Source organism: Acomys minous, assembly GCF_964271855.1.
Source record: "Acomys minous genome assembly, chromosome: 16".
Taxonomy (NCBI): Eukaryota; Metazoa; Chordata; class Mammalia; order Rodentia; family Muridae; genus Acomys; species Acomys minous.
The window spans coordinates 27,341,309-27,368,556 of NC_140498.1; the positions used below are offsets into that span (position 1 = coordinate 27,341,309).

Below are 27,248 nucleotides of genomic sequence, written 5' to 3' on the forward strand. Positions count from 1 at the left end.
GGCAGTTATGTCCATGATGAATGATGATTTTTTTCACTGAATGTATAAAGTTTATTTTTATGAGTACTGTCTCCCCACATGCTTTATTGAACTTAGGAAGGCATGAACTTACATCCAAGATCTTTCTAAATCTGGTCTCCTCAAATGCTATATTTGTGATCTCGAAAGTCCCCTATAGGACCATATATTCAAGCCTTGATTGCAAGCTTATAGTATTATTGTGAGGTGGTGGGACATTTAGGGAATGAGATCTGGTAGACGCAAATTTGGCTGCTGAAGGCATGCCCTTGACTCAGGTATTGAGACAGCAGCCTTTTTCTTTTCTTTCTTCCCTAGCAGTTAGGAGATGAGCAGTTTCCTTTATCATATACTCTTATGATGATGTACAATTTTGCCACAGGCTCAGAATCAACAGGACCCCATCACCATGGACTAAATCCTCAGAAACCATGAGCCCAAATCAACCTCCCTCTAAGGTTTACTATCTTAGACACCTGCTCTCAGTAACAGGAAGTTACCTAGCACAGTGACTACCAGAGACCATGTTTCATAGGCTTAACAATAGGCTCTGTAAGAGTGGCTACTGTCTGCTAATCCGAGGGCATATCACACATCCAATAGGGCTCCCAAGATTTGAATATCAAGAGCATGAACAGGTGTCCTTATTCTAAGAAAAATTAGCAGACCAGACACTCTGCCACTCATAGGCAATAACGCAACAACATTGTATCATAACTGGCTCATTCGAAAAATGCTTATAAAAAGCAGCCTTGGTATTAAGAAAGACAGTATGCCTGAGATAAGAAATCCCTGAGCAGGTGCTTCCTGTGTATGCACAAAAACATGATAAAACCCATGCATCAAAGGTGCTATGACTGTGTCTCACTTGCTTTGCTGACCAGGGTTCCCATAGTTTGACATTGTATTGCCAACACCCTTTAGCAGCTGATCTAGAATGCTAACACTTTTACTTTTCCATCGAAGGTCACTTTAACAAACATAAAAGCAGAAACCAACATGCTGATTGCACTCTCTTGGAACCTTTGGAAGGACACTATCCTACTTTAAATGATAGCCTGTAAATGTGTTAAATTTAACTTTCTGGGGGTCGGGGAGGGGAGCCTTTATTTTTCTCTCTGGGCTGCAGTTTGCCCTGAGGGTAACAGTGGCCCTATTTCACATGCGCACATTCTCCTCCATCCTGGCCAGCAGGAACTGGAGTTGGCACCTGCCCCCTGGTCAGTCTCCAGAGGCTTCTCCAATCTTAGTGGAGAAGTCCCAGGCTCTCAGGATCACCAGGGCAATGAGCTCACCTTCAGGTTTTCACTTTCCCTTGAGTGTGCAAACAATCTGAAGAAGCTCTGTGTTGGCAGGGCTGCCTTTGGCGGAATGTGTTGTCATTGACTGCGTTTGGCGCTTACAGATGTTTTCCTTAAAGGAAATGGATGGTATTGCTATGCTTTTGGACAAATGAAGAGGCTGTGTTTCAGAGACCTGAAGCAACATATCTGAGCTTACAGTACCATCTAATGAGATTTCTAACATTCAAACCTAAGCATGCCTGACTCCTAAGTTCTTTATTTGTAACTAAAAGTCCGTGGCCATGAAATGAATTGGAACTATTATTTCAGTGAAAACAAAACAAAACAACCCAGGACACTTCATTTCTTATGCAGAAGTAGAGATTTTCATAAATCTAAGAGTAACAGGTTACTTTTTGAGTGTGGTCCCCCTATTTTACAAAACATTTGTTTCTTTAACAAACAGCAACAAAAACAAACAAAAACCAGAGTCCTGGGTCCTTGTGATGCAGCTGTATCTGTTTTGCGATCTTTGTGAATAAGGTAATCCCAACAGAAGGCTGTTTTTCCACTCTGAGTAGACATTTGGTAAATTCGGCATTCTTGGCAACTTTGCCATTTACTTCTTTTCCCACCTGTGTTTTTCACGAGCGAGTGCAGCCATTTGAAGCCCAAGTCCCTCCCTTTCCTTTCCTGCTGTAGATTTTTCTGCCCCAGCACTTCATCGTCTCTTCATGGTCTTCTGGGTTCAGTTTCCTGCCTCCCCCAGTGTTGGTGCCACACCCTGCAAGCCTCTACTCCTGGGCCCATGACCCTGCTGCTGTCTGCATTATCTTCATTCCTACAAGCATTTTTGTAACCAATGAGGCATTTATTACATGTCTGGGGTTTTGCTAAGTTCTTTTATACTTAACTGCTTTGTAAATTCGTGATTCCCTCTAGAACTGGCACCATCATAGTTATTCCCAGTTTTTACAATGAGAGAAAAAAAAAAAACCCTAATGTTTAGAAAATGTGTGATACTTAGGTAAATTTCTTTTCATATGTAAATAATTTTAAAAAGATTTATTTTAAATTATGTGTATATGTGTGGGTATGTGCACATGAGTGCTGGTGTATGGGAAGGCCAGAAAAGGCCATCAGGGACCCTGGAGATGGAGTGACAGATGGTTGTGAGCCACCTGACATGGGTGCTGGGAGCCATGGAAGAGCAGTAATGTTAACTACTGAGCCATTTCTCCAGGCCTTATGTACATGCCATGTTGCTGGAAAAGGTGAAGCTGGGAATGTGAACCAAGTCTGGCTATATTCACCATTGTTTCCTTTTCTCTTAGATTTCCCACAATTCCTCACTATCCATGAATGAAGGTCTTAAGTGGCTAGACTTTCCCAAACTGTGGGCAATTCCCACTCCTCTCAAGATCTCATTAATACTACATCGTGCAGTCTTTTCTTTTACTCTCACAAGTACCCTGTGTCCTGAGGTGAATAAAATCTAGCCAGGACCCACTGGGCAGGCAGAAGATAATTAGGAAACACAATAAGCCAACAGTGAGCATCTAAATGTTACAGCCGGTGAACATTCTGATGAGTGGTGTTTTTTTTTTTAGCAAGCCATCAGACGTGGGTCCAAGGCTTTGAGGACATCTACAAGGATACACTTGGGAAGCCCATGGCTCCTTATGTCTAGCCACACTACTTCCTCTGGTTGTTCGTCACTCTTCTCATAGGTGCTTATGGGCTGCTAAGCTATCTAGGATACCCTGAGAGTTATGAGTGACAGGGTGAGGCTTCATCAAACTGGAGTCTAAGCCTTGGTTGTTGATCCAGATCTGGAAAAGCACAGTACACTCTGCCCACCTCCTGTCACATGAGCCTCACCCTTGATCCTCATTAGAGGAGGTCGGAGCTGCATACAGCACGCTGTGTAACACAGGAGCATAGACGATCACCTAGATACTTGATAAATCTCATGGTCCCATCACTCTCCCTGCTCCTGTGAAAGGTTACCAAGATTGCCTGGTTGCCAAGCTTCTGTTCTAACTGACTGTATTTTCTATGAAGTCTGGCAGGAGAGGTGAAAAGCGCATTATATAAGGAACAGCCCGATGTACCTGGAGTTGAGAGGGGCCCACATTTCACAATTGCAGAACATTTGACAAGGCCCACACAATTGCTCTATTAAATTAAACGACCATACACTCCATCTGCGTACAGAATCCCCACACAGGCTGGGCTCCTTTACAGCCAATAGCCTGCAGGTGTGCAAATAAGTGCTCATGGGCCACACCAGATGTCAGGGCCTAATTAAAATATAGAATGAAAAGTGCTCTTCCCTTGATACTGAGCAGAAAGCGCTGCAGTGCTTCTTGAGATAGGAAATGGCAAAGACAGAAAATGTAATTTTAATCGGAGAAGCAAAAGGCTGTGTTAAATCCACCTCCTGAGGACCACTTAGCATGGAGCAGAGAGTCAAAAGAAACCAATCCCTGCTCTTGTTCAAGGCCATTTTCACTTGGCCGCCATAATGCAACTGGTACTTCTGTGTTTCCGTTCCAGGGCAGGGGCCCTGAGTTAAGGCTCCCAGCTTGATGGTTCAGATGGTGGCGTTGGATGGTGCTGATTATGAGCAAGCTGTACTGTTTATCATTTTGACCCGGGGCGCAGCCATGTCACCTGGATTCTAAGTGGCATTCTAAGAGATGCCCAGCAAAGAACAACTGGAGAACTGTCAATCACCTGAGTAATAGGCAAGGAGAAGTGATGTGGGGGGTCGGGGGGTGGGGACGGGCTAACTACAAATTAAAGCCCAGAGGAGGGCAGAGGAGATATCTCATTGTGGAAAGGACTTGCTGTGGAAACAGGAAAAACTGAGCTCAATATGTAGACGCCACAAAAAGGGAATAATGTGGCGTGTACTCATAGATTCCAGGTCTGGAGAGGAGGAGCCAGGGGTATCACTGGGGCCTGCTGACAAGCCAGCCCAGTTTATTGGGTGAGCAGTGGAGCTAGCAAGAGTTCTTGTCTCAAAACAAACACACAAAGAAAGAGAACCCAGCAAGGTAGACAATACTTGAGGGATGACAGAGGAGGTTGACTTCTGTCTATGATGTGCACCTGTACACACACATGCATACACACATATACAGACAATAAAGGCCATAGGAGCTGAGGAATGCAGTAAAGCAGACACATAGAATGGGCAAGGTTACAACCTCTTCTCTCCCTCTTCCTTCCCTGCCTCCCACTTCTATTGCTCTTTCTCTGCATTTTCTCTCTTTTCTCTTTTCTTTCTCACCTCCACCTCCTCACACGTCTCCCTAACAGCGTTTCTTTTTCTTATAAAACCTAGACTATGGAGTTAGGATTACCTGAGCCTGAAGTCTGGTACTGGCAGGTTTTTGCTGTATTTCCACTAGACTTTCTTCCATCTTTTACTTCATGGACTTAATTTTAAAATCATATGAATTCTATTTGGAGGCACATCTCAAAAAAAAGAAAACCCATAAAATTATCTTAGATGCAGTTAGCTCTTGATTAATTTTACTAGTGGCTCTGAGGGACGTTCATGTATTTAAAATGGATCTTTTCACTTCTTCATTGTCGTGGTCCCCAACATGCAGTCCACATGGAAACTGTCATCATATGTTTTTATTTTAATGGCTAAGCATTTGTATTAGCATGGTTTTATAGAAAGTGAAAGTGACACATCAAAACTATGGTTTCATGAATAAGGAAAACAAAGATTAATGAAACAATATTAAGGGGCTTGTAAGGTGGTTCTGTGGGTAAAGTCCTTGCTATCAAGGGTGAAGACTCGAGTTTGACTCTCCAGAAACCACGTAAAATCAGACATAATAGTGTATAATTGTAGTCTCAGTGCTCCTGTGGTGAGATGGGAAACAGAGACAGGAGAATTCCCCTGAAACTCATGGGCCAGCTAAGCTGGTATATGCAGCAATGAATAACAAAGGCACCAGTCTCAAACAAGGCAGAATGTGAGGACCAACATCAGAAAGCATTCTTGGGTCTCCACATGCATGTTATGCCAAAGCTACCCAACACACGTCATACACACATATTAAAGACAAAATGAAGTATAGTAATGGGCAAACAGTAGGCTATATGGTTTTCAGTTTAGGAAACACTCATACACATGTTATTTAAATGTTTGGAGATTTAGAAGGAGCCAGTGCTCATATACGCACTATATACTGGGTGACCACTGCACACCAGGGTTCACATTTATGTTGTCATTCATTCCTTCTGCACCCACTTTCTAAGGATATGGAACCTCTAAATGCTTTAAATATGGCTCTGGCATCAGTTCCAAAGCTCCATTCCTTCAACTGCATCACAGTGTCCCCGGAAGGATACAGGATGTCTGCACACAGCAAAGCTGCACGCAGTGACAGAGGTTCAACAGCAGTGTCAACTTTATAGACCTGATATTGCACTCTCCGATCAGCCCTGATAGGCGAACATGCATCTCTTCCCTTTACAGATGATCGAATTGCCATTAAAAAGGCTGAGTGACTTCTACAGCCAGTATCTAGTTACATTTGGGATACTTACTAGGTACTATTTAATACCCAAGGGCATTAAACAACTTTTAGCCTGGTCCCTGTTGACTAGGAGTTTTGGGTCCACCACCTATGGATGGCGGTTATAAAATAGGTGCAGGCTAGTAATCCCACTACTTGAAAGGTAGGTGAGTCGCCTGTAACCCTTGCCCACTGCAAGGGCAGGAGGATCATACACTCAGGCCTTGGCTGGGTTATAAAATGAGTGCACCATCTGCCTGGGCAATTTTGTGAGACCCTCTCTCAAAAACGAAAACAAAGAGAAAACCTACACAGCACTATATTGCAAGCTACATACAACGAATCGGCCACTCTCATATCCTCATCATAGCATCCAATTCTGTTGTCTCAAAGACACACAATGCTTATTTATTTTTTGTTGTATGTAGTTTTCTCAAAGGTACACAATGTTTGTTTTTGTTGTATGTAGCTAACTGTAGAGCATGATGTGAGATGCTCATAACAGTCAAACAAATTAAGATGCCCGTCATTTTATCGTATCCATTATCTTATGTATGAATATTATCAATCTTAGATGATTTCTAGTATATGACACAGCATTATTAGCTATAACTCCACACACTTTCCCATTAGCTGTCTGTCCCTTCTTGGGATGAGAAAATGAATTTGAGGCAGGAAGAATGCCAAGATGACTCCCAGGATACTGGCTCCTGTCTTATGCAAAACTCTTACCTTTCACTCAGTACTCTTGTAGATATGGCTGGGAAGGGAATGGGCAGGTCACTTAAAATTCCAACACAGTTGGCCTTAAAATGGATGAACCAGGATGATTGTGACTAGTCTCAAAGGGCTTCTTCTGGAGAGGGAGATTTGAAGCACAAGACAGGTTTTCCTACCACTAATGGATGCACAGATAGGGGCCACATGGCAGAGAAGGCTGTTGACATCTAGGAAACAAGAGGGTCCCAGGTCTGACAATTAGCAGGAAATGTGAGCTGAGATGCTATTTCTCTAAGGAACTGATCTTGGTGGCAGTCTGCGTGGGTTGGAAAGTGGATTTTTCCAAGACCCAGCAGAAAGGATCAGAACTCGATTTCATCCTTGTAGGCCTGAGCAAGGAACCTCGCCATGCCTTCTTTAGACTTCTGCCCTACAGAAAATGTGACTTGATAAATGGGTGGTGTCTTCAGCTGTGAAGTTTCTGTAATTTGTAAGATAGTAATAGAAAAGTAATACAGTATCTAAAGTCATAAATGTTAGCCCTAATTATATAAATGTAGTGTTTTATTACACATAATGCATTCAACTGAATCATTCACTGTATTTTTCACTCTTAGATGAGTAAATTTTAATGCCTATTAAGACCAAACACACAGTGTAACAGCAATTATCATAATAATCTAACATCCATTGAACAATTATGATGTATTCATTCTGCTAAGTGCTTTCTACGCATTGACTCATTTAGTCCTTATAACCCCATGGAGTGGGCACGTTGTGAATCATTTGTAAAATGAGGAAACTAAAACATGGAAGAGAAGTGAATCCAAAAGACATTGCGTTGCTTTAAGGAAAAGCCATTATAAACAGTTATAGCATTTATTAATAACAAAAGCTTTCCTTTCATTAAAAGGTGGGATTTTCCACCTGGCTTTGGTATATGTTTTTATGTCTTCCTCTGCATCCCTGGAAATCACATTTCCTTATCTTTATCCATGAAAAGCAACGAGGGATGAAACACAGGATAGCCAAGAATACTGTCCTTCGAAGTCTACTGAGGTGTGCTGTCTCAGTGCTCAGAACACTCCTGGCACTCAACAAGTCAGCTTTTCTATGTTGTAAGTTTTACTACTTTATTTGTAAACTGACAAATGACATTAATGGGGCACAAAAGTGATTCTATGATTTATGAACACCGTGTGGAATCATTAGATCAGACTAATTACCGTATCAATCATCTCAAATACTTAGCATTTTATGTGGTGAGAACATATAAAATTGACTCACAGTGATTTTGTAATTTTAGTCTACATATTCACATCAATGGCCAGTATTTTTCCAACTCACAGGGAAGCTTATTTCTCCTAAGGCTTTGTCTCTCCCCCAGTCCTGCCCCATTCCCCTTTATACCCCAGCCTGTGGAACAACCGTTAACACTATTTGCTTCTCTGGAATTCAATTACTGCATTTTCCACAATAAACAAATACACATGCGATTATTGTCTTTTCATGCTAGGGATTATTTCATCTGTCAAACTGATCTTCAATTCCATCCATGTTACCACAAATGAGAAATTCTTCTTTTAAAGGCAGAATGGTATTATTCTGCATTATGTGTATACTTGCATATATTTAGATTTATGTATGTATGTATGTAAATATACCATACATAAACATATAATGCAAAAGAATGTCATGTGTATATATGTTAATATATATTCATGCATATATATGTACAATTTCCTTCATTGGCTTATCTCCTGATAGACACTTAGGTTCTGAATTATCAAGGTAGGGCAGGTGTGTCATTTATAGTCTGATTTCAAGCCTTTGGGGTAAAATACTTGAAGGCTAAGGTCAGGTTGCTGGACCATCCTAGAATTTGTTAGTTTTTTTCTGAAAAACATTCATAAATTTTTTTTCATCCTGGCTGTACCAACTTAAATTTCTCCCAACAGAATAGGAGGGTTTCCTGTTTTCCCCAGCGTCTCTAGATATTAGTCTCCAATTACATCTACAGTGTGCCATGCCCATGTCTGTGTGCCAGGTTTGCTATTCTCACCAGCTCCTTTCCTCCAGGGAATTCATGTCTATCACTCAGGAAGCTAGCTCAGATAGTTTCTGTGGCATATGGATCCCAGTGCTGTTGTCAAGGGCAAGCCATAGGTGCTTTAAAACTCCGAGCGATGCCTGAAGGTTTTTGGGCCAGTTGTTCTAGCTGGAATTAAGTCCCGAGGGACTGAAGCATCAGCTGCCAGTTCTAAAGAATTGCTAACACGTGGGTGACCTGGATGATCTGGACCGTGCTTAACACACAAGACCTCAAAGCTGCCCTGCTCTCTCAGCTTTCTTGTGCAGATTGGATGAGGAGGTCATTATACTGGGAATCAGAAAAACTGGGAGTGTATTTGGTGCCCTTACTTAAGACTGCTTTCTAATGTATGTTGTTGTTCTGAGGCCTGCAGGTTGCAAAGCCTGTCTAGGGCTTGGGACAGTGATCCAAGATCGTCCTAAAGATACTAAGTACTCTGGAAGCTAAAGAATCCTCCAAGGAGCTCTGAAATGTACAGATGCTTATTCCCTGGATTCAGGGACTTAGTAACAACTGTAGTCTTGGCTAGGGGAAGCACAGAATCTACACAGACATTGTAGTGTCTGTTCATCAAGGCAACGTTCTGTGACATTGAATGAGATCAGGTCACACAGGTAGCAAGACTGCGGCCCAGCTATGTCCCTCTCATCTGGATTTGGAGTGAGATGCTCTCTGGAGTCGCTTCCATCTCCTCCGTTAAACAGATACTACAACAAAAGAGAGCACTCATTTCTCCCACAGCACATTTGACACGTTTGGTGTTAGGTACATCAGCAACTCCATTGTACAGCTGAAGAAATATGGTTGTCGAGTGGTTATCTCCAGTGGCTATCTGAGAGGTAGGAAGCAGCAGATCTAGACCTTGCCTCCAATTCTCTTTCACTCTTGGCCACCTGCTCTTGTTTATTTTTTAGCAAGATAATGTTAGATCATGTTCTAGATGAGACTCCCTCTGGGACCCACCTCTGCTCTGTCCAGTGGTCACAAGATGCCTGACTTGTCAACTCCTTCGAATACAGTAGCAGACGTCTCATAGGTAATTTAAACATGGGGTTTCTACTAGCTACAATGAAGTTTCTTCACTACATCCAATATGGTACCTCTGACGGCAGTTGGGCAGTTTGCTGTTGTAAAGTCTCACATGAGCTTTGGTGGGGCAATTAGCACAGACACCCTGTCTCTTTTTTTTCTATTCATATGCACATTCCCTATTTAGTATTATTGTCTGCAGGTTGGGTATCACAGCAGACCTTCCTAGGGGTTTAATTGAGCCTACTGCCTTCTTCTGCTTGGTTCATTAGCAACCTCTCCAGCATAACCCCAGGAGGTTCACATACAAAGTAAATGATGCTGGTCTTCAGTTTTGCCCTGAAGGAAGAGTGACTGGAGTTCTTGGCAAAGTAATGACATCTAATGAGGACTAAATGCTTCTTATATTAGGCTAGCTGTGCCTGCATCCTCTGAGCATTATCATTGCACTCTTGAGGAGCAGAAACAGATTTCAAAGGGTATCAGGAACAGAGAGATGCAAGCTTTGGGTCTTCATTCTTCTGTCACGTGGCTGTGTGACTGCAGGCAGATCTCAACCTTGCCAGGGCACTCGGAATTTGAGCAGGCATAATATGAGTTAAAAATACTCCTCTTTCTTCCCTCCTGTGGTGCTGTGAGCCTCAAAAGAGACACATTATCGATAATCTGTTTGCAAAAGATGATGTCCTTTGCCAGGACGTGACTCTATGACCTGAACTGCTCCTGCTCAGGAAAGGGCCTGGGTCATTTTTTTTCCTGAGGTGACTGTGTACTTTGGCCAGCAGGTAGGGAATTCATCCATGAAGGATTTGTTGCTTTAAGTTTCTCACTTTCGGTGTGAAATCAGAATATAAATCTTCGGTGTGTCCTTTGGTTTTGTTTGGGTGTTCTGCTTTGCAGGCAACATGGGTGTAAATTCAGGCCCGGCTGTGGACACTGTGTCTGTGTGTGAAGGTCAAAGCCTGGTTGCTTTCTGCAGGGATCCTCTCCTTCCTGACTTGTTTTGACTTCTAGTCAACTTGACAGAGTCTTAACATTACACAGCCATTCCCTCCCTGGTTGTAGTTGTGAGCAGTGAATAATGCCAGCAACTGTGAGAAAATCACTGTGGTGGCATTTCGCTTACTGCCTGCATCAATAGCTCCCTGGCCCACCAGGCCCCTGTAGAGATTCAAATGAATCTTCTGAGTCGAGAAGACGGAGTGGTTTGTTTAACTCCTTTGAACATGGCCTTCCCCATGATGTGCTCTGGCTCTGTAGCCAGATTTCTAGACTTTGTCCTGACATAAGTCTTTCAGGTCAGGCTTGTGTATACCCAAGAATATCCATGCCCCAAATTTCAAGGGGGGCAGCACATACTATAATCATATTTAATAGCCTCAGACATAGATTTTTGAAAACATAACTAAGCAGTACAAACGGTCCATGTAAGTACTGTGCTCTTACTTAAATATGACAATGATTTATGTTTTCATTTTTATGCTTCTCTCTCTTCTCCTAGTTTTTGACCTTGAAGAGCAACTACCATAGCCAAGGGGCACAGAACATGGGGCATACCTTGCAGGTGATAAGACTTGGGATGAAACAGTACCTGAAACTTTTGTTCTAAGTGTAATTGCAGTTTCAAATCCCCTCCACTCACTTAAACACTGTGGTAGAGCAAGATACATTGCTCCCACATTTCAAATTTCAACTTTATCCGTTAGGTCCCACAAGTCATTCCATCCTCTGCAAATGCTTTAATCTGTCAGACAGAGATAACCATGGCAGCCAGCTCCCAGAGCTGCTGGGAAAAGTAAGCTCCTTTGGTATCACCAGGTCAGTCAAATCTTGTACAGTTACTGTTGAGAGACACCGAGGTATTTAACCAGGGAACTTCGGTTGCCTTGGAAAGCAGCGGTGGTAGATATGTCAAGGGGTCTCATGGCCTCTCATCAAGCTACAGACCCTTTGAGAGCTGGGACCAGAAAACAAGCTTTCTCCCTTGCTTCAGTACTTCCAGCACTTAGAACATGGCAGGCATCTGATCAGTACTTGATAAATTAATTAATAAGATAGAGTCCTAAGTCCAAGTCTCAGTATTGTTATTTCTGGTCTTGGATGAGTTGTCTTCTCTGATGGTGAGCTTGCACTTTTATGGAATCGTAGGGGCGATTTTAAGGCATGGGAGATGGTACTGTTTGCTCACCATGTGCCAGGCACTGGCTAAGCAGCTTCTGTGCGCTACGTCATTTCATTCTCACAAGAGCTCTATGAGATGGCTGCTGTTACTGCTGTTTTGTAGGTGGTATAATTTATATTCAGAGAGATCACGAAGTGTCCAAGGTAATACAACTGCTGACCATGGGGATGGTCCTATGTTCTTTTGTTGAGACTGGGCCTCACTCATGTAGTCCAGGCCAAACTTATATTCATTAAGTCAAGGATGATTTTAAAATTCTGGTCCTCTTGCTTCCACCTCTCTAGTGATGGGATTACAGTCATGATTTATCAGGGCTAAGGATTGAATGCAGGACTTCATGCATTCAGGACAAGAACCCTATCAATTGTCCTGTCATTAGGCACCATGTTCTAGGCTTTCTATAGACTCAAGTAAAATAGGAACTTAAAAGCAGCCTCTGCTATTATTATTGGTGATGTTTTTGTATAGATTGTTTTCTGGTAACCCTCAGCATAAGGGGAAGCTCCAAGAAGCCTAGTTAGTGTTATGATTGAAAAGAATATGTCCACAGTTGTGTGTGGTGGCACACACCTTTAATCCCAGCACTTGGGAGGTAGAGGTAGGCGGATCGCTGTGAGTTCAAGACCAGCCTAGTCTACAAAAGCAGTCCAGGAGAGCCAGGGCTGTTACACAGAGAAACCCCGTGTTGAAAAAAAAGGAACAAAGAAACAAACAACAAAGCAAAACAAAACAAAAGAACATGTCCACTCTGGAAAAATCTTGCTCAGGCAGAACTTGGAGGCTGAGGTTTCAGTATGTGTTTGTCTGTCCTCCTGGATTGAATGCTGTGTGCCATCAGAAGCCATTTTCATTAGGCAGCTGTTAATTACTGTCCTGCCCTCAAGTCGGTCCCAGGAGGCAGCTTTCCATGTCCAGTAAACTCTGAGTGATCTTACAGGATGGGTCAAACAAAACAAAGCAGGTGCCCGAGCCAGGCCTCACACCTGGTACTGTAAACCTGAACAACTACCCATGGCTAGAGAAGTCATAGGGCCTAGAGGAGAACTCACTATCATAATTTTTCTAAACAAATAATTTTAACTGTATTCTGAGTATTTATTTATACAACTATGCACCTTCCACACCTTAGCACAAATCTTCTTTTTTTTGCTATAGAAGGAGTCTTTTACAGAGATTCAAAATTGCCCAAATACAGAGATTAAACATTTGTGGGTGCCCAACCCCAAGTGATATACATCTACAATGCAACGGCTACATCTAAGGCTCAGGGAGCATCACAAAAGAGGAGGCAGAAAGATTATAAGAAGAGGACCAGGATTTCTGCTGCTAGGCAGTAGCCCGACCCTTGCAATGCACTCACGAACACATAACAGTGTAGCTGCCTGGACAAGATTGGTACAATAATACCAGCAGTTGACATGCCAATATGAGTGGGTGAAATTCCATAAAGTCTGACCCCCTAGATGGAGCTATAGGTGGTTAATAACTATACAGAGAGGGAGAGTCTATTTTCTCCAGGGATAACTCCCTACATGGGTTGTACTATCCCAAGTGGACAGCTCTGAATGCTTACACATATGAGTAATGCTAAATGAACAAACCCTGTAGTTTGTATATACATATTTATCTACATGTATATGTTTTACATTTAGAAATGCATATATGTGTATATTATACATATACACATATGTATATATGTAACAATAATAAAGAATAAATTATGGATTTGGGAGGGGAAGCCAGAGAGGTGCTAGAGGGGGAAGGGAGGGGAAGAGTGATGTAACCGGAGCACTCATCTATGAAGTTGTCAAAAATTTAAATTGAAATTAAAAAACATAAGCTAAGTATTGTACACCATAGAACTTCATCTCTGAGAAGTTGGAAATAGACAAAAAAACAAAAACAACCCAAAAAAACCCCCCAAAACAAAAAACATTGTTGAGCTATCTTTCAGGCTTACATACAGTCATTTATGTAAAGCATAATTAAATAAATTTATAGCTAATATGAATGGTTGACAATACTTGAAATACTAAAATCTTACCTAATAATCTTTTCTATTTCATCATTTTTTCTGCTGATGATACAACTTATATTCTAAAGCTTGTTTTAATTCTGTAAGTTCTTTGATTGATTTTTCTTCATCTTCCAACTTGAGAAAGCATACAAAATAGCTTTAAAACTCTGGCGACTCATTCTACTTTCTTAAAACTACTATTTCATGAGGTCATGACTAATGTGCTTAGCAACATCTTATAAATACAATAAGCCTAACACAACCAGGGGAAGGTACAAAAATAAATGATTTTTTTTCTTCTTAAAAAAAAAGAAAAAAGAAAAAAGAAAGAAAGAAAAGAAAAACACCAGGGTGCAGATCATGGGTAAGCTAAGTAGGTTTTAAAAGGCAGCATATCCAGTCGGGCGTGGTGGCGCATGCCTTTAATCCCAGCACTCAGGAGGGAGAGGCAGGTGGATTGCTATGAGTTTGAGGCTAGCCTGGTCTACAAAGTGAGTCTACGACAGCCAAGGCTACACAGAAACGCTGTCTTGAAACAAACAAACAAACAAAAAAAAACACAAAAAACAACAACAACAAAAAGGCAAGACCTCTACATGTGCTTTCACATGGGTGTACGATGTTACCAAAGGTTAACACACACCAGTACCTGGCTTAGGAAAGGAGAGTGGAGAGCTTTGAGAGAGCTTAAAAGTCTAATATTTTATTAAACACTGAATATATATTAAGTAGGTTTACCATCCATAGGAATTTCCTGCTTCAAATATACACAGAAATAATTTTAAAGCAAGAGTGAACAGCTTGCTAGAAAGTAGACTGTCTCTTTGGGAGCAGCACCTGAACGTTTATTCATTTCCCAATCTGTTGCAGTATTTAAAAGAACATTTTGGTAAAAACACAATGGGATTTTTTTTTTCTGTCATAAAGGAGAAGGAAGTTCTGTTCCTTGCTCCATAATGGATGCAACTGGAAATCACGATGTTAAGTAAATGAAGCCAGTCTCGAGCTGACAAACATCACATGGTTTCTAAAGCTTGTAGGCTCTAGACTCTATAGACACTTAAGATTGTGTATGTACAGATGTAATGCAAACAGAAGCAAAACTGTTCAGCTGGATGAAGGGAACCAAGTAATGAGACGGGAGCATGAGAAGAAAAGTGAGTAGGGGAATGGAGGTAATGTCAAGGCACATTATGTACTTGCCTGAGAATGTCATTATGAAACCCAGGATAGTAAAAATTTTAAATTAAAAAAAAAAACTTTAGAAGTTTCTCTCACTCTTGTTGCTGTACTGGTAAACAAGAAGAAATTGACTGTCAGGCACATGCAGATTATGAGGGTCCTTCACCAGAACCTAATCATGTTGGCATTCTAATATTGGATTTTAGCCTCTAGAGTTGTGAGAAATTGTTTTATCTGTCTGTCTGTCTGTCTGTCTGTCTGTCTATCTATCTATCTATCTATCATCTATCTATCTATCCATCCATCTTTCTTTGTATCATCTGTCTATCTATCTATCTATCTATCTATCTATCTATCTATCTATCTATCTATCTACTATTTCAGAGTGAAGCTCACTGGCCCAAGGCTGGGAGAAGGGTTATTCCTTCTAAAGCTAAGATGCTTGGTAGCAGAAGTAAGAGGAAACGGCTATTGACATCCCAGCTCATGTCATGGTTTTCCTAGCATTTAGCACAGGGTAAGGAGGGGTCTGGCAGCTTGTTTCCCTTCCTAGGTTTAGCCAACTGGGTGGAAGCTGCTTTTTCTATCTATCTTACTTCACTGTCCTCTGGGCGGGGGGAAGGTGTCATGCACCTCATGTTTAATTACAGATCAAGATGTACTCATAAAGCTGTTTATCACACATAGCAAGTATAAATTCTGTAAAGCCAAAATAGTTTGAAGATCACTTTATAGAATAATAACAGAGAGGCAAAGGAAAGTTAGTGGCAATAATATCTGTTTGAAAGTCAAAAGGATCTTTGTCTAAATCCCAGACCCACCCATCTTAGTTGTGCTATGTTGATTAAGCTGAATTAGTGTTTCTCTCTCTCTCTCTCTCTCTCTCTCTCTCTCTCTCTCTCTCTCTCTCTCTCTCTCTCTCTCGTGCTGCGTCTTCACTTACGGTAATAATATTTACCTTAAGAGATAATGGTGAAGACCAACCTGGGTGGCAGGCCACTTACCAAATAGCACCCAGTGATGGCTACTAGGAGTCATACCTTCACACCACCCTTGTCTCTAGAATGGACATTGTGATGTCTAATGGATCCACCAGGCAAACAAAATAGGATGCCACAAAAGGCTCTCCCACTTCTTGCATCTCACTTTGATGGAGCAGTATCCAGACTGTAGCCAAAGAGCAACTGAGACCCATAGTGTATCAGGGCCCCAGTACCTCATTGTGACCAGTAAGTGATATGATAATCCTAATAGATGCTTGGGAGGGGGTCTACCTTCAGTCACTGGCTGATATCACCATTGGCTAATACTGTGCTTATGAACTGAATCTTGGAACCTAGAGGAGCTGCTCAGGGATTGTTAACCTGCTCTCAGTTTTGAGATTAGACATATTATCCTTTAAATTAACTCCAGGATGAGTATCTTTGCTACATAGGAATAGCTAAGCATGTACCTCATTATGAAGGATTATATGGCAGTGCCTTAGGGTTTCTACTGCTGCAATAAAACACCACGACCACAAAGCAAATTGGGGAGGAAAGGGTTTATTCAGCTTACACTTCCATACTGCTGTTCACTACTAAAAGAAGTCAAGACAGGCACTCAAGGAAGGCAGGAACTGGGAGACAGGAGCTGATGCAGAGGTCATACTAGCATACAGGGTGCTGCATACTAGCTTGTTCCACACAGCTTTCTCAGTCTGCTTTCTTCTAGACCCCATGACCAGTAGCTCCAGAGTGGCACCACCCCTGATCACTAATGAAGAAAATTCCTTATTTCTGGATCTTATAGAGGCATTTTATTTCAATTAATGTTCCCTCCTCTCTGATGACTGTAGCTTGTGTCAAGTTGACACAAAATTAGTACAGACAGGAAGCCAGCAAGATGGCACAGTGGGTAAAGACTTTAGTTCAGTCCAACAGACCCACATGTTGGAAGGTGAGAGCCAAATCCTACAAGCTGTCCTCTGACCTCTACTTCTGTGCCAGGGCATACATGCACAGGTACATGCATGTATAGGAACACGTAAATCTAGGTGGCTGGGCCAGACAGATTACATCCAAGGCAACCCCTGAGTCCAGTGCATGGGGCCTAGGTTGAGAGAAAGCTTGAGACAACTGTGTGGGCAGGGGCTGGGCACAGCACTCCTGAGACCACTCTTAAGACAACCCAGACACCCAGAGACTGGGGATGCCACTAAGATGAACACATAAGTGCTGGAGAGATGAAAGAGAAAGAGAAGCAGAAGGCTGAAGGCACAATGAAGGAAAGCAGAACTGGAGACTCAAGGGTAATGAGGAATGGCCTGATGGGAGTAGCCAGTGATGCCACCGAAAACCATGGTGAGGTCCCTGGCCCATGCTGCCACAAGGGCCATGGCCTTGCAGAAGTGGGGATATGTTGCCCACAAACAGCAGATTGTCCCTGGTCTGGGATGCTGCCTCTGGCCATGTTGATGTCTAAGGGCTGTGCAGAACTGGCCCCACCTCTCGCCTGGGTATCATGGGAGAGCTGGCCCTGAAGGTCTGAGAGTAGGAGAGCTGGCCCCATCTCTTGCCAGCTGCAGTGCTGAGGAGATCTCAGGAGATCCAGCCCAGCACCTCACGTAGAAAGCACAGTAGGGGTGGCCTTGGTTGTGAGAGTTGTAGGTAAACTGGCCCCAAGGGTGTGAGCATGGGAGAGTTGACCCTACCACTCATCTGCCCTCTGGTGGCAGGCAGGGGTGAGGGAAAGATGCTTTCCTTCACCCCTTATCACCTCCCGCAGCAAGAAGGAGAGCTGACCCTGGGGTCATGAGAGCAGGAGAGCTGGCTCTGCCCATTGCCTGCTGTAGCACTGGGCTGAGCAAGCCCGTGCAGTGCTGGAGAGCTTACCCTAGTGGTGTGGGTGTGGAGAGCTGGTAGACTGGCCAGATCAGCTATCACTCAGTCCCAGATCCAGGGATTTGACTTGGCCCACCCCAACATTTACCCCATCTGTGACCTGCTGGAGCATGTGAAGGGGCCAGTCCTACAGATCCAAAGCTTTAGGATCTTCACGACACAGGGCAACAACAGGATATCTGAGAAGAATCCCAGTGAGGATTCAGTCTTGATAGTGTAGGACAAGTGAGAGGCTGTGAACCAGACCAAGGATCAATGACCCTTCGCAAGCAAAGAAGTGGGACAAAAGAGTATACTGTGGGACATACTATGACACACATAGCTTCTTCAATGAGATTTTTTTCTTTATTTTTTGGGGAGGTTGCAAGGGCAGAGTGCGGGTATGAAGGGATGAGGAGATGAATGGGATTAGGGTATATATGATGTTATCTCTACAAAGAATCAATAAAAAGTTAAATACTAAAAATGAAATACATAAATCTAATAAAAGTAAATACATGACATATATTATTGTATCTGTATATTGTATATACATGGTGGCTATTACCAATCACAAAATAGTTTTCTGGGTAGCCCCAGATAGAGTCTCAGAATCACTCCTACTAAAGTTTATTTTTTTTTAAATTAACAATTTCAAGCAGCATATGTTTATATATAATATGAATAATACATTATTCTCAAATGTGTATACACTGTGGAATAGCTAAGTAGAGCTAATATATTAGCATATATGTTCCCTCTTACATTTGTACTCATTTTTTGAAGTTAACACTTGAAACCTACTCTTAGTGGTTTTCAAACAATAATGATAAATTTGTTCTAAAGGCAGATGGGCCTTTGTCGAAACGCCAGGGCTGCCTATCTTGGTGGTGCTCCCTCGATTAAGAGGCTCCATGTCTTATGCTTGCTTCCTCCCTCGTAGTAGCAGTATTCATTGTAAGAGGTCATGGGGAAGAAGATTAACTGGCAAAAGTCTCAGGTGGCAAGCTGAGGCCACCATGTTTTACAATAGAGCTTTTGAACTCATTATTCAGACCTCAGTGAAATTTCTCTCTTTGACTAACGTTTCTTGAATTTCTCACTGTTTACTCTATATAAGCTTAATTTGTCTCTTACTCTCCAAGTGCATATATATACTAATATACATATAGTAGGCACTTGCTGGATATTGGTGAGCAATTAGGAGAACAGAGCTTGCTCCTGCGTGCAGCAGGTTTACAGTCTAGAGAGAGGACTGGTGCTATTTAGGTAAACACATTAACAACTATGCTAACTGCTTGCAATAGCAGCAATCTCCTTAGTGCTATAGGCATGGTTTGTCTCCTTTTTCATCCTTTCATCTTCCCTTCCCTTTCTCTTACAGGAGCCCATGGCGTGACAAGCATATTCAGAGGTCACCCGCGGACAGTGTCGTGACTCTAGCTCTGGAGGACTCTTCACTTCACACAGCCAGGGAACCACTCACAGACCCAGAAACAGTACCAAAGCGATAACCATATGTGTTGAGGAATATTTGTGCAAGAATGTTTTGATTTAACTTAAAATAAGAAGCATTTTAAAACAAAGGATTGAATAGAGAGACTGCCATGAATCCCTCGATGCAATGCTGATCCACAGTGAAAATGATGTGTACACAGGAGACACATATACAAACACCACAAGGGGAAAAATCTATGATGCACAGTTGAACTTAAATCGTTGTTATCACAGTAAACACACACACACACACACACACACACACACACACACACACACACACCATTACATATAAATGTATGTTTTAAATATGTAATCTGCAATGAAACTTCAGGAGCACTTTTACGTATACACAGATCTACATCCTATGTCAAGGTTGTCACTGTCACCAGCTGCAGAACTTAGGTAAAAAAATACAGTAACAGGTGACTAGTTCACCTTGCCCAGATGTCATATTTATGGTTAGTTGGGAGCCTTCAAAGCCCAGTTCAGGGCTGGTCATGGATGTTTGAGAAAGATCAGTAAATGTGATTTGGAAGACAACAGAGTCTTTGTTCCCGATACATCTATTTTCTGTAATTGCCCAAATTATATGTCCAGCTTACATCTGACATTTAAACCTGAATAGGAACATAGTAAGGAAATATTATTTTCTTTTGACATGCAAAGCAATCACCTATGTTTGATGAAGGGAGTCGGTGCCCAGAAAAGTAAATTTGAGAGTCAGGTTAACAGAATCAACTCCTACAGGTAATTTTCTGGCATCAACTGAAATCCTTTAACTAAGCCTGCACTCCCACTCCAACCCTGATTCTTAGCTTTTCTTTCCCTGGTACTTCTTTTCTGGCAGGTGGGATGTTTTCTTAAGCATCCAGTATCTCTGGAGCTGTGCATGTCTTTGTGAAGTTCCCAGACATATTAGAAAGTCAAATTAGCAATGCATATTTAATGCTGTTCTGTAGTTGGTTTTTTTTTTTAAGTTGGCAGCAATGTTTACTCTTTGAGGGGGAGTTTATAATTATGCAAATTTAAGAAACAGACTGTCTATGGTATAACGATAATGACTTGGGTTTTATATCTAGAGTCAAAGTATTTCTGTTCTTTTCTTAACTTCACCTGTGACTTGGGGGGCTGTTAGTCAAGGCTGTGTTAGTCAAGGCTTCTTCAGCCATGGTGGAAATTTTGGAAGTGGATATTTTCATCAGCTTGGTCTTAGAGTAAGGACTGATGAAATTTGTATTGCCTTATTGTCGCAAAGACACTGCCAATGGCTTGGAAAAATGAATATTCACTCTTTTGTCTCCTTTCTAATGAGATACTGATTTTGTTTATATTTCTACTTTGCTCCAGAAGACCACAGCATTTCAGAGGTATCATCTCTAGACCCAAGAACACTGATGACTTGTTTAAGACAATCATGGTGGGTAGTTCCAACTGTTCTGTCACAAGAGCATGTGACACATTCAGACAAATGAACACGAGTAGAAGTTTGCTGGAGGCTTTCTAGAAAAGTACATTAAAAAGAGAGACATGGAAGTGATAGTTGGCTGAACTTGTCAGAACCAAGTCTTGGGCACTGGAAGTTGTCTCTACATTCTCAATAGACTTGCTCTATCTTAAGGCTTTCTGATACACAAGTAAGTAACTTAAAAATATTACATAAGCCATGTTGAGCCTATATTTTGTTATTTATAGACAAGAATGTGTCTTAATGATATATACCCTGATAGTTCCTAAATTGCTCAGTGTGTGCACATATATTTATATTTATACATATATAAACACTGCAGAGAAATTTAATCCATATATTTGGTGTCTGATTTACAAATGAGGTCAGCTGATACTTGCTTAAGTGCACTGAAGGAAACAATTGGAGTTTAATGAAGCTCCTGTTAGCATCAGGGGTGTCTGTATTGTGTGATCAACCAGTAAGGAAAAAAACCCACCTACTTACAATTCAGACTTTTGCTTTCACTGGAACAAGTTTCTCCAGTCAGTCATGATCTTTCTGCCACTGTGAGGCTGAAATACACAGGAGAAAAAAAATAAATATAAAATGTGCAATCTCATTTTGGCATCAGGCAGTAATTAAGTATTTTGCCCTTTCCATTCCAGCTGGATGACTCCAGCTCCAAATAAACTTCACAGGCAAGCTGGACATTTTCCCAGGAAGCTGCTTCAATGGCAGCGGCTTGCTCTGACCACGGAATCAGGTCTACTGTTTTATCTGCCAACATGCAGAATACAAATGATGTTCCATGTTCCCTTGGATGTCAATCTAAATGCCTTTTCACTCCATGGGACACATCTTGGCCCAACCTCTTGGTGCATTTCAATTTTTCCACACAGACTGGTTCAGAAAGCAGATGGGATTTTACCTAAGTTAATGGAAGTAAGACTTTAAACTTGTGTTGAAAATGTGGAAGAAAAGAGAAGGTCTCTCCCTATGGAGCTAGATTTAAGATACAGATGATGCATATCCATTCTCTCTCTCCCTCTCCCTCTCCCTCTCCCTCTCTCTCTCTCTCTCTCTCTCTCTCTCTCTCTGTGAGTGTGTGTGTGCATGTGCGTGTGTGTGTGTGCACACGCACTTTGCAGCGACACAGTCTCTGCTATAAATTACCTCTCTCTCTCTCTCTCTCTCTCTCTCTCTCTCTCTCTCTCTCTCTGAGTGTGTGTGCATGTGCGTGTGTGTGTGTGTGTGCACACGCACTTTGCAGCGACACAGTCTCTGCTATAAATTACCTCTCTCTCTCTCTCTCTCTCTCTCTCTCTGTGTGTGTGTGTGAATGTGTGTGTGCATGTGCGTGTGTGTGTGTATGCGCACACGCACTTTGCAGCGACACAGTCTCTGCAATAAATGACTGCATAAAAAAGACCAGAACCATGGAAATATCAATAGACATGCTAGCGTGTAAGGAGGGACATTTCATGAGGAAATGCCACTGTAAAATGCCATTTCATGTTGGAAATGCCTAGCTGTAGACAAAGAACTACAGGCAACTAATGACTGCTGGGAGAGGGGAACCAGCCTTCCCCAAGCATGAGGATAGTTATTGCTTGTCCAATGCAAAGGGAAACCATGCAGCAAGGCCTTGAAACTATCCAGCAAAACATACACACATATAACAAAACAGACCCAGCTGTCTATTTATAAATATTTATGCATATACATACATATATGTGTCCAGCCTTGAAATCATAGCCACACATAGAACAAAAAACTCAGCAGAATCTATTTATAAATATTTATGTACACACATATTCATATATGTAAAATAATAATAAAAGAAAAAAAGGTTATCAACTTGAGAGTAGAGGTCATGGGAGGGGTTCGAGGAAGGATAGCTAGGAGGAGATAGAGGCAAGAAAAGGAAGAAGGAAGTGATGTAATTCTATTGCTAGTAAGGATTTAAAAATTTGGAGGAAACGGAGTAGTCTTGTAAAACATTACTGAGGATCTATCTACATTATTCTAAGAATAATTTATACACACATGTATACACAAAGGCACATGCACACATGCATGTATACACAGATGTGTGCACACACGTGCACACACAAATACACATGTACATACACCTGTGTGTACACAGAGGCATGTATAGACAGATGTATACACACACACATACACACACACACATGTTCAATGTAAGTAGATCTTCTTCTGGAAGGATCTGGCAGATGTAGTCTGGCTTCATTGACTCTAGTTGTTTTTTCCCAAGGGACTGCTGAGCTAAGCCCACAAGGTGTCATCATCATGTCCTATTGACCGGTTCGCCTCTCTGCCAGGCCTCCCTGCTGATTTATGACTGGACTGATCACACCCAATATTCCGGCTGACCTTCTCAGGCCCAGTTTACTCACTGCGGGTCACCAAGTAAGGGTCCCAAAGACATCATCCCAGTCCCCACCCTACAACTTGATGGACTTTATTTAGCTCATATTAAAAAAAATGATCTGTGTTTAAACATTGAAAAGCTTTACACTAGAATATTTCAGATTTAGTATTAAAAAGCTTGAAAGGGCTGTCTATATAACCTTCTTATCTACATGATGACACAGGCTGAGTTGAGTGGTGTCTGTAATCTCTAAGGAGGGCCAGGTTGCTTCTTTCAACCTATCCCCTATGTGGTCTTTATTGCTCACTTCTGCCACCTGCTGGGCTAACGGTAAGCAGAGTGGCGGTCAATCCCTGCCAGGTCCATTTTGCCCTGCAGTGGCAGTATCTGAGAGCAGCTTGGTATAGACTGGTTCACATCACAACCTCCTCCGGTCCTTCCACAAACAACACTATGTGGCATTCTCTTATTGTTTTCGCTATCCTTGTTTTATTGTTGAAATTCTAAATCCCCTTCTAAAAGCATATGTTATTCAATTAGGAAAAAAAAAGGCAGGGATATAAATACATTTGTGAAAATGAAGCTTTTTATTTCCTTTAGGTGACAGAAAGCAGATGAAAGCTGTGGTACCATTTACTAGGCAACGCGGGGGATATCCGGAGAGTTGGTCATTATAATTGCTCCTAAATTATCCTCCTCTCTTGACTTTATTTCCCATGTCTATGAGATCACAAGCTAGGAGCTGGTGATTCGTGGGTTATCTCTACTTATCATGTCCTATTTTTCTTTTGTTAGTTAAATATAACTAAAGGGGACGTATCAATTAATAATCCAGATTACAGACTTCTCAGGATATTTTAACAATTCAGCAGTGTTTCCCCCAAATTCCTGCATAACGATGATGGAACGTGTGGCTTCTTCCCTTCTTTGCTGACCTCCAACAGCATATGCTTGCAGTCTCATCATTTGTTATTGTCACTGTCTCTGCCTTGCCTCATGATCATTTTCTCTTGATGCCCTTGAATGAGATGCACCTTGTAACCCCCCTTTCATGAGAAGAGGATGATGCTGAGTGCCAGCGATGACTTGAGACATCCTATTAAACCTAAAGGAATGGTTCCTCCTTCCTGTGCGCTAAGCTGGGGAGCAGCAAGGTGTGCAGGCCTTTATGAAGATCCCTATACACAGTTAAACCTGAAAAGGCAAGAGCCTGGCTTTGAAAGTAACAGAAATATTCTTCCGTTGGTTGGTAGCTGATTCTCTAAGTAATTTGCAATTCAAGTGTCTCTTTGTTTTGTATGAAAATTCGCTGCTATTTGGAAAGTGGGTACCAGCTAAATTGCATCCTGCTGGTTTTACTTTGACTGTATCAAAAAAGAAACTGTTAATCTGGTTCCATAATTAACTTCCCTGTTTTAAAAGGGCCCTGGGAGAGAGTCCACAGAGTGGCTGTCAACTCCCTGCCTCTCCGCTCAATAAGGCTGTTCAATGGGATGCCCAGGAGAGTGGCTCCAGGTGGAGAGGGCTCTTGATTATCTCTCTGATCTTCCGTCTCCTTCATCCCAATCCAACTAACATTTAGTGGGCTCCCACAGCAGGTAAGGCACCAGATCAGTTGTGAGTATCAAGATAATAAATCCCTGAGAAGCTGTCAGGGAATATAGTTAATTTTCTGCCTATCTACCCATCCATCCATCCATCCATCCATCCATCCATCCACCCATCCATCCATCCACCCATCCATCCATCCATCCATCCATCCATCCATCCATCCACCCATCCATCCATCCACCCATCCATCCATCCATCCATCCATCCATCCACCCACCCACCCACCCATCTATAACTCTCTTCCATCCAAATATAAAGTTTGTTTTTCCAAGTGCTATGTGAGGCACTTGTATGTGAGAAATACAAAGGATACTTAACCATCATTCTAAAACTTCTAACATGAGGCCATAGAGTTAGCCTCATTGAAAATAAGGCTCTCACATTGGCTCTGCCCCTAAGTTATCTGTGATCTTGCACGTGCTTAGACCTGTTCATGAAATGCTAGGGAGAGGCAGGAGGGGCGGGGACCCCACTGAAATAAGCTGAGGAAGGTATGGGCACTAAATTTGCAGGCTATTTTGGCAGGGGTAGAGGGTTTGCACTAACATTAGGAACGGATATGAGTACTATTAGGGACTTTGCTAAGCAAGTACTTTGCATTTACTAGTTCATTGGAACTTCATAAAGGCAAGCAGTTATCACTGGCTTCATGCCACAGGCAACAACTACACCCAAGTTAGTTCCCAATGGGACACATGGTCAGATTAATGATAATGGTGAGATACGAATCCATGTCCAAGCACAAGCTTTAACTATTAAGTAGTTTTTCCTGAGTGTGTGTGTGTGTGTGTGTGTGTGTGTGTTTGATAAAAGAGTGCTTGAATTTATTTCAACCAATGGTTTCCCTTTTCTACTATATTTGTCTAAATGTGTATTTGTGGTATACTTAGTGAAAAATAGTACTGGGACCGCTAAGGATAAAGGAAGCTGGACAGACAAGGTAAGTGTCTGACATTTACATGGAAACATTTTCTTCCCTAGGGCACAGGGAGAAAGGGTGTAGATCAATCCAGAGCTGGCCATCAAAGGAGAGGGACGCCCATTAGGTGTTCTCTTGGATAATGTGTACGGTATCTTACCTCCTGATTTTCATTAAGGGACAACTGTTATCTCATTTTCTTCCTTTTCCTTCCCCTTCCTTCCCTTTCCATCTGAAGTTTAAAGAGAGAATAGTCTGAACTATAATATATCAGACCTTCAATCCTATCCCTAGCTCTATCCAGGAATAATAAACAAGAAGCTTGTATTTTATAGCTCATTCCACAGTCCAAGTCGGTTTTCAGAGACCTGGGCTAGTTAGGTTTCCCTTGAATGTCATTCTAAATGTGCCAGAGAAAACCACTGCAGTCTGACATACATCAGTTTTGGTCTGACAGCTGGCGGCTCTGAGGTTCTCTATGTGGCTTCTTTGAATTGCTCCATCACGCCTACACAACATGTAGATGGAAACTAGGCCTATATACTGTGTGAAATGAGTCTGTTGACTGAAAATTGGGCAGACTCGGGAGCTGTTTTGGCTAGTGAGGATTCAATGTCACTGAGTGAGGCAGAAAAATCACAGATAAGACTGTCTTGAGCATTTAAAGTATCGTTATTACTTTTATTCTGATTTGTTTTGGGATTTCTAGACATAGGCATTCCAGTGTTTCCCACTATTCTGATTTTACAAAATCACAGCAAAGTTGGCTGCTTAGAATTTTTCCGGTCCCCGAAAGACCACCAGAGATGAAACCATAACACACATTATGGGCAACAGGATGAAGGAGGTAATCCCTGATGTTTAAAAAAAATATGTCCTATTTGTTCCATGTAATACTTGCACTTCTGTCTCATTTGCCAAGACTTGGTCACATGACCACATTCAGCTTGCAGAAAGCATAGGCAGACAACTTCAAGTCAGGATTCTTAGAAACTGAAGCCTTCCTTTCACATGTACAAAACTTAAGTGGACTAAAGCTCAAATGTAGGATATCAATGATGGAAGACTTTAAAGAAAACATAGGAAAGTTATTCATGAGATTGGCCTGGGCAAAGATTCCTTGGGTGAGATCACAAAAGCACAGACAACTGAAGCAAAGATACATATGTACTTTTTTGTTCTGATTTCTTTATACAAAGAAATATATTCATATTGGCAACTGGGATTATATCAAAATAAAGGGCTTTTTACAGAAAATCATACATAACAGAGTAAAAAGACAGCCTACAAAATGGGAGGCTATATTTGCATCCTATATTGTTGAGAAAAAGTTTATTTATAGTATACACATGGGACATGAATAATGCTATATAAAGGGACTCGATTGGAAATGGATAGAAACCTTTATTAGATACTTCTCAAAAGAAGGCATGCAAAGTGCCATAGTTAAT

At 41.8% G+C, this 27,248-nt stretch overlaps 1 protein-coding gene across 9 annotated transcripts in view; it reads right to left on the minus strand.

The window, feature by feature from the left end:
• The window catches only part of ATP10B (ATPase phospholipid transporting 10B (putative)), a 287,746-nt gene that overhangs the window by 153,819 nt on the left and 106,679 nt on the right, over positions 1 to 27,248 (minus strand). For 8 of the 9 annotated variants that reach the window (XM_084762451.1, XM_084762452.1, XM_084762450.1 and 5 more), the window contains exon 2: positions 21,380 to 21,447. The exons of the other annotated variant lie outside the window; for it this stretch is intronic. The gene's annotated coding sequence lies outside the window, so the exon portion shown is untranslated. The remainder of the gene's footprint in view (positions 1 to 21,379; positions 21,448 to 27,248) is intronic. 9 annotated transcript variants of the gene reach the window in all.